Source organism: Phyllostomus hastatus, unplaced genomic scaffold (genome assembly GCF_019186645.2).
Source record: "Phyllostomus hastatus isolate PE091 unplaced genomic scaffold, TTU_PhHast_1.1 phas_contig_113, whole genome shotgun sequence".
In the NCBI taxonomy this organism is placed as follows: domain Eukaryota; kingdom Metazoa; phylum Chordata; class Mammalia; order Chiroptera; family Phyllostomidae; genus Phyllostomus; species Phyllostomus hastatus.
The window spans coordinates 5,370,356-5,378,886 of record NW_025333530.1 but is presented as its reverse complement, the minus strand read 5'-3'; the positions used below and the strand labels follow the sequence as shown (position 1 = coordinate 5,378,886).

General features: G+C 39.6%; 1 pseudogene; it reads left to right on the top strand.

The window, feature by feature from the left end:
- Positions 1 to 7,433: 7,433 nt before the first annotated feature.
- On the top strand, positions 7,434 to 8,120 carry LOC123817529 (annotated as a pseudogene).
- Positions 8,121 to 8,531: the final 411 nt, after the last annotated feature.

Genomic DNA, 8,531 nt, shown 5'->3' with positions numbered 1-8,531 from the left:
AGCTGCCTGTCTCTGCCCCTCCTACCAGTCTGAATGAATATGTCTTCTTTAACTTCTTGGTTGTCAGACTTCCATACAGTTCGATTTTCTGTCATTTCTGGTTGTTTTTTATTTTTAAATTATAGTTGTCTTTCTGGTTGTGTGAGGAGGCACAGTGTGTCTACCTACACCTCTATCTTGGCTGGAAATCTCAGGCTGCTTTTAATTCCTTCTACTGTGTTCTTCAGTTCAGAAATTGTATCTTCATTTTTTCCTGCTTCCTATTGATAGTTTCTATGTCCTTTTTCATGCTGATATAGTTCACAGTAATTTCCTTCTAGCTTCCCTGTAGTTTTCACTAATTCTCACTGAGCTCATTGAGCTTCCATACAACCATTGTTTTGAACTCAATATCTGAAAGTTTACCTGGCTCTATTTCATTTAGCACTCTTTCTGGGGATTCTTCCTTTCCTTTAAATAGGGGTTCTTTCTTTGTCTCTCCATTTTAGAGAATAATATTTTTGTTTCTGCTTCTCAAATTGATCTGCATTGACTTCTTGTCTTTATGGTGTGAATTTCTATGATAAGAGATCTGTGGGTTTCTGTGGTGCAGTCTCCTTGATCTCCTGAACTTGATATTCCCAGGTTGCCCTTTATGCCATTTGTCTTGGCTCTCCAGATATAATTCACTTTTAATTGTTTTTAGGTTATTCTTTGGTGGGCTTTTCCCTGCAGCTGGCTGAGAGTCTCTCCACCCACCATGTATTTTATTGTGCAGATGTTACAGTCTACATGGGGTTCCTCCCCACCTATCTGGGTTCGTTTTGCCCACCACCTGAGGAAAGATGTCTCTTAATACCAGAGACCAGTGAAAAGGAAAGGAATTTATTATTCACTTGAAATAACACAAACTAAAGTTCCCCACAAATGCACACAGTCCTCCCAGCACCCTCCACATGGCAAAAAGGAGCACCTCCAAAGCCTCGTGGTCCTGACCAAGACACCAAAGCTGAGTAATCCTAAACAGACGTGTGGTTCCAAAAAGAGAGACATGGTCCCAAAAGACATACACAGTCCCAAAAAGAGATGCCAAATGGCTGCCTGGCTGGGTTTAAATCCCAGCGCCGATCTTCTTCCACAGCCCCATTTCCAGCTCCTCCCACAATTGGCTACAGCTGCCAGCATTCTGGGCAGGTGTGGCCCTGTGGTGTGGAGCCAATTATCTCCAAGCTCTTCTGGATCCTATTACAAATCCCTATTTGGGGGTACCCTCTTGGCTGCACCCTGTGACACAGGTGCTACCAGAACACAACCACACCCTCAAAAATAACTCCCTCCCACAATCCCACTATCAACAGCAAACAAACCAGTATTAATAAGGGTGAAAAGAGATAAGACTTTTATAATAAAGGAGAAGCAAATATGAGATGACTGAAAGAAAAATGATTTTGAGATAATAGAGGAAGGAACACTAATAAGAGTAGGGAGTCAGAGCATTGTGAAGAGAGAAAGTAAAATTCACATTATAAATAAAAAAGGAATGAAGAAGGTAGAATGGAGTAAGAGAAGAGAGGTGTATAGTATTGAGTTTAAATAGAAAATTTAAAAAGTAAAGAGAGAGATAAAGAAAAAAGTAAATAAATAATAAAAGAAATAAGAAAGACATTGGATAAAAGATCCACCATAGCACTATCAATAATAAATAAGCTAAAATTAATATAGGAGGGTTGGGAATAAGAGGGGAAAAGAAAGAAAAAAAGCTTAAGAGATATGTAGAGGAAAAGGAAGTGATTTCAAGATCATAGAGGGAGAGTGAATACTAAGAGTGAGGAGTGAAAACCAGGCTAAGAAAGGGAAAAATTAAAATTTGAGATTAAGAAAAAGAATGGACATGATGAGGGCAGAATGGAGTTGGAGAGGGGAATGGTAAAATTTCAGATTGGCAATACAAGAATAGTGAAGATCTAGAGGTAAAGTTGAAAAAATACAATATCAACAATCTTATCCATAACCAACAATCAAAGACTGCTAAAGGTAGAGAGAGGACAGGTATTTTTAAGAGTGGGCAAAAGAATGTGAGATGACCACTGACAGGAAAATTGGTTTTGAGAGGACAGACATGGGAGAAATAGAGTGTGGAATGCAACAAGTTTTAGTAAGAGAAAATAAATTTAAAATAAAAATAAGAGGAAAGAAGAAGGTAAGAGAAGGGAGGAGCAAAATATGACAATTGAAATAAACTATAATATAAAGTCAAGTGGCTTAATATGCACAAACTTGAAGGTTAAGAAATGCATTTAAAAATTTATGCAGGAAAGAAAATATCCCAAGTCATGGAGAAGATCATGGTGGATTTTGTCTCAGTAGCATCTAGTATTAACCACTATTTTCCTTTGTGAATCTTCCTCTGGTGATGTCAGGTGATGTCCCAGTCTGGCGGTCCCTTAGGCAGCCTGTCCAAGACTACCAGGGGTGTGCCATCTGTACCTGACTTCTTCAGTTATTAATCTAGTCACTCTGCAATCAGCCATCAGGCTTAAGCACCACAGGTGGGGCTGAGTATCTCCTGGGAACTGGGCTATTGTTTCCCCTCAGGCTGCTGTTGGTCAGAAGGTAGTCCTCCCCCTGAGCTAAATGGCTCCTTCAGTATGGGGGATGACTCAGCACTAGGATTCTGGTGGCTGCTCTCAGTTTTCTCTCCAAAGCTTCCGCCTCCAGTCTTTCCTCAAGTGTCTCTAGTCCACTCTGGCTCCCCCTTTGCCCTTTCCTCAGGGTAAGTAGCTGCATATGAAAATGTATGCATTGGTCTTTTGCATGTCCAGCTGTCTATCTCTGGCAGAAAGGAATCCTGCCACTTTTCCTGTGTACTTTTTGGGCTCTGGTGCTATAGGGTGGAGAGTCCAGTTTGCAGTTTAGATCCCACACTTCTCAGGGGGATTCCCCCAGCTGCTGAGATATCCCTCTGGCACTTCAGCTGCCACCCATGGGGGTCCAGCCAGCCTTCTTGCATCCCCTCCACACTCCCTGCCAGTCACATTCTGTGGAATCTGTTTCTTCTGTCTGTCCATGGTTATAAGGCTTCTCTCTAGCTGTTGTTCAGTTGTTTGTTCTTGGTGATTTCTCCACAATTTAGTTACAATTCCTGATTGGTCCTGGGAGGAGGTTAGTGTAACTTCCACTCACTTTTCCACCATCTTGGATCTTCTTTACTTTTCTTATTCCCAGTGTTTAATAACTAGAATTCTTCATGTATAAGAAAGAGATATAAATGTAAGGTATAAGGAATTAAGTAAAATTTCTGTGATTCTCAATTTAGAAAGAACTATGAGGATGAACTCATGATTTGTTGTAACCTGTGTATATATAATTTTGGTTTTATACCTGTTTTTTACTGAAAAGGTCTAGAAACAATGATTGACTTCTAGATTTTTTGCATTAAAATACCGTTTTCCACTACAAGAAACCACTGCTTCTTGGAGAACTGACTGATTCTGTTACAGTCTACAGGGGGTTCCTCCCCACCTATCTGGGTTCGTTTTGCCCACCACCTGAGGAAAGATGTCTCTTAATACCAGAGACCAGTGAAAAGGAAAGGAATTTATTATTCACTTGAAATAACACAAACTAAAGTTCCCCACAAATGCACACAGTCCTCCCAGCACCCTCCACGTGGCAAAAGGGAGCACCTCCAAAGCCTCATGGTCCTAACTCTCACCTAAGCCTCATGGTCCCACCCAAGACACCAAAGCCGTGTAGTCCCCAAAAGAGAGACCCCCAATGGCTGCTGTGCCTCTGTTTAAATCCCAGCACTAATCTCCCTCTGCAGTCCCATTTCCAGCTCCTCCCACAGCTGCCAGCATTCTGGGCAGGTGTGGCCCTGTGGTGTGGAGCCAATTATCTCCAAGCTCTTCTGGACTCTATTACAAATCCCTATTTGGGGCTTCCCTCTTAGCTGCATCCTGTTACAATTCCAAGTGGGGGGGCAGAAAATGTATAAGAGAAGCCAGGGGCATCTTGTCATTATCAGAAAGCAAGAAAACTAACAAAGACTATCAAGTAATGTCAAAAGGGTTTAGAAAACTTAATAGGCTCCTACTGGCTAAAGATAGGATAATTTTAATGTCAATAAGTTAAGAACCACAAGTTTTTGAAACATAGCAATTATGGTTAAATCTACATGTTCATAAAGATATTTTTTAAAAAATTTTCATTGATCACTGAACCCAGATTGGTAATTTTGAGGGCTGGACTAAGGTTTTACAAATTTTATTATATTATTCTTCCTACTTTTGTATACATTTAAAGTGTTCTACAATACCACAATATAAAAATATTTCAAAAAATTTTGAAAACACAAATATTTAGAAAGGTAGACAAAATTGCTAGCATTCTAGTTAGAAGGCATGGTGACAAAATTTCCTGAGTTTCACTCCCCGTATTTGGATTTTATTCTGTATCCATTTCCTTCCCAGGATCTCTTTCTCCTTTTTCCCTTGTTAACAGTATTCTTTTTTAAAAGATTTTCTTTCTTATTTTCAGAGACAAGGGAAAGGGAGGAAGAGAGGGAGAGAAACATAGATAAGTTCCCTCTTATACACCCCCTAAATAGGAGCCTGGCCCACAACCCAAGCATGTGCCCTCACCAGAGATCAAACCACTGACCTTCTGGTTTGCGGGATTATACCCAACCCACTTAGCTACACCAGCCAGGGTATCATTTCATTTGTTCCTTATAATGTCTACTTTGTTTTCCCTACTTCTCTATCTCTCTCCTTTCTCTACAATATCCTCTCTTTTTCCTGATATTTTTAACAACTGTCCATGACATTGAATTGGAAAATGTTTTTTTTAATTGGTAAAAACAATGGATTAAAGTTTTTTTTGTTTTTACTTTGAAAAGTAGGTGAATTGAATGCTTTCCTCTTAAGAACACTGCAGCTTCTTTCCTGAAACCTTCTTATGGAAAAATTGACACTGAAATCCAAACACAATTCCATTTCTCTCTGCCTAAAGTAGCTGAGATGAGAAGCATCTGCTTGTTGGGAACCGCCCTGACTGGTATCAGAAGCTGAAACCCCCGCCAACGCTAAGGCTAAGGGAACGCCCTTGGAACCGTAAGCCAGCAAGGAGACAAAAGCTTATCTCCCTGGCAGGAGTGCTGTTTCTGCTGCTTCATTCATAACTGAACCCCAAAGCTTGGTCGGTTAGCCAAAAATGGGTAAGATTCCCCAAGGGGGGAAAGAGCTAAGACAGGCATGATCACTTGGGAGGCACCCCAAAAGAAGGACTTTGGGGGCTGCAGCAAAAGGGGGTGATGGACCCTTGCTCCTCGGCTTTGACATAGCCTGAGTTCTCTTTGCCTGGGAAAAAATCCCCTTATCTTTTGGTTGCCTTAGTTCCCATGCTCCACCTAAGCCTGAAACAATGACAGGGTGGTGCAGACCTGTGCTGAAAAGGGTGGATTCCCCAGGTGATCAGGCCTAAGAAAGAACATGTAAATTACTCTGAAGCCTGCTTTGTTTAGAATGCTCTCAGTTGAATGAGAGGGGTCCAAGGAGGAACTTAGTTTGTTCCTCAAAGTCTTACAGCTCTTTGACCCCGACTCAAAATAGACCGGCAGAGTTCCTTGTCATCTATTGTTCCTTATTTCCCCCTAATGAGTACTGTACTTTACCTAAATTATTATGCAAAACGAGCCTAATAAAAGCAGGTTTGGACTGTAAATCGGCGCGCTCCCCACTAGAGGGGGTGGCCACTTCGTCCCTACTTCTCCACAGAAACTAGTCTGTCTCTGTGCATGTTTTTTCTCACGTGTTTTCAGCGAGCCATCCTCAGCGTTCTGTGATCACTGCTGGCTGGTGACCCATGCATCAGCTTACATGGGAATCTTGATAAAGAGGAAAGACTAAGGGATAATGAATCTTTTCAGTCTGTAATGCACTTGAGTGAGATCTCACAGCAGCTGCCTTGGATATGCAGAGCTGTGCCCTGAGTAACCACCAGGAAATGGAATTTCTCTGTGAGCTGGTGTGGTGTGTGTTTCTGATGCTTTCCTGTCAGCAACCTGTTTGATCACTGCATATAAATAGCCACACCATGGAGAAAGATCCTTCTTTTTCTTCTGTATGTCTGCTCAGGTGAAGTGAGTTGAAAGCTGCCCTTGATCAAAGGCTGCTGGCAGAGGACTACAGGACTTCTATTATTTATTATTTATAGAGCATCACAAGTGTTACCGAGCAGTTTGAAAACATAAAACACCACAACGAAATCCATGCTGTAAGGAGGTGACACTGGAAATGAAATATAAACAACACCATGGATAATAGTAAAACCATTGAGAGGTAGAAATATGGGCTCTTGATTAGTTTGGGGAAGTCTGGGCAGAAGTAGGTTGTAAGAGGATTGTGACTGGAAAAACTTAGTGGCAGAAAACAATAAACATCTATTCAGCATAATGTCTTAGTTAAATGTTCAGCTGGCCTATAAGTCAATGTAAATTAGAACCAAGTATTTCTCATGAAATACTTTCAATTATCAAAGGTTTAAAAACTGATACTATATAATTCTTCTGAAGGTGCTGAAATAGTGTCATCATCATTCATTTCTGGAGGTGTTGTAAATTGTCCTAATCTAATTAGGAAAGCAATTTACTATTATGTCTATTAGGATTCTTATGTAAGACTTTAATCCTTTTGCAGTACTTAAGACTTTAACATATTGCATAAGAAAGTTCATTTTAGTGTAATTCAGCCTTTATGTACAACACAGCAACAAACTTCCTGTATTCCTGTTATCAAGTACACTTCTTTCTATTATATCATACTTTCAGACAGTTTATCTTAGTCCCCATGAGCTTTTATTTACCCTATATTTTTTTGTAGCACCCAATGTCTTCCAGTAATATCAAGGCACAGAAATAAAACTAAAATATGGAAGAATCTATATAGATGAATATATTCATAACATTATTTATAATATAAAAATAGAAATAATCTAATAGGTGTCAAGTTGGAATTTCAGTGATTATGATGTATTTATTTCATATACTATTTTATAGTCCTTAAATAATACTTTGAAAATTATATGGTAATGTGAAAAAATACTTAAACTATAACATTAACAGATAAAAGCAAAATACAATATTAAATATCTAGTGTTACAAAGCCAAGTTAAAAAAAATATATCAGAGGAAAAAGACAGAAAGCATTATACTAACCTGCTAACAGTGGTCACAGTAGAAAAGTGGAGTTACAGATTCTTCATTTTTTTTTGTTTCATGTTCTAGGACTTTTACTATGCTAATAAATGTGTTTGAAATAAAAGAAATGTAAGTGACAGAATAGAAGTTCTGCACCATCTTTTATGTAAATCTCTACCTCCAGTTCCTAATCTAAGAGAAAGTTAAGAGCTCTCAGTCAGACTGACTTGGAACCATTTCCAGAAGTCACGTCATGATGGCTGCCCAAGGAGAACCCCAAGTTCAGTTTAAATTTTTATTGATTGGTGATGGTGGTACTAGAAAACCTACACTGGTGAAATGTCACCTATCTGGTGAATTTGAGAAGTATGTAGCTACCTTGGGTGCTGAGGTCCATCCTCTCATGTTCCACACCAACAGAGGGCCTGTTAATTTTGTGTGTGGGATACAACAGTCCAGGAGAAATTCAGCGGACTGAGAGACAGCTATTACATCAAAGCCCAGTGTGCCATTATAGTGTTTGATGTAACTTTGAGAGTTACTTATAAGAATGTGCCTAACTGGCACAGAGATTGGGTATGAGAGTGTGAAAGCATCCCCATCATGTTGTGTGGCAACAAAATGAATATTAAGGAAGAAAAGATAAGGCAAAATCAATTGTCTTTCACTGAAAGAAGAATCTTCAGTATTATTACATTTCTGCCAAAATGAACTATAACTTTGAAAACCCCTTTCTCTGGCTTCCTAGAAAACTAATTGGAGACCCCAACTTGGAGTGTGTCACCATTCCTGCTTCTGCCCCACCAGAGGTTGTCATAAACCAGCTTTGGCAGCACAGTATGAGCACAACCTAGAGGGAACTCTGACCACCACTCTCCCTCCTAAGGATTATGACCTGAGGATGATGACACTGGAGCCTGGCATTAGAAGCCTAGTTTCATAGGCTACAGTCCTGTGATGTCAGTGGTACAGCGTGTTTGCCATTTTATTATATAGCTAAGCAGAGCCTGTGCTTGATCTTTGGGATGCTGAAAGAGATGAATGGGCTTTGGAGTGAATGTGGCAGTTAAAAATACCTTCATTTTCTGGACCTGCATATTTAGCTGTTTTGGAACACAGTTGTTTCCTTACTGAGTTTCAACTATAAGATTTCTGCAGTTGCACCACAATATTCAGTGCTGAAAACTTGTTTGGTATTGTCATTCCCATTCTTTTTCATTTAGAATCAGAATAAAATTGTATTTCAAATATCAATAACATAAAGTTAATAAATCTTTAAAATTGACCAAAATTATTCTGAGGCTTTCTGGACAATCGTGCTTGGAAAAACTATTTATAGAGCCCAAGGGAGCAG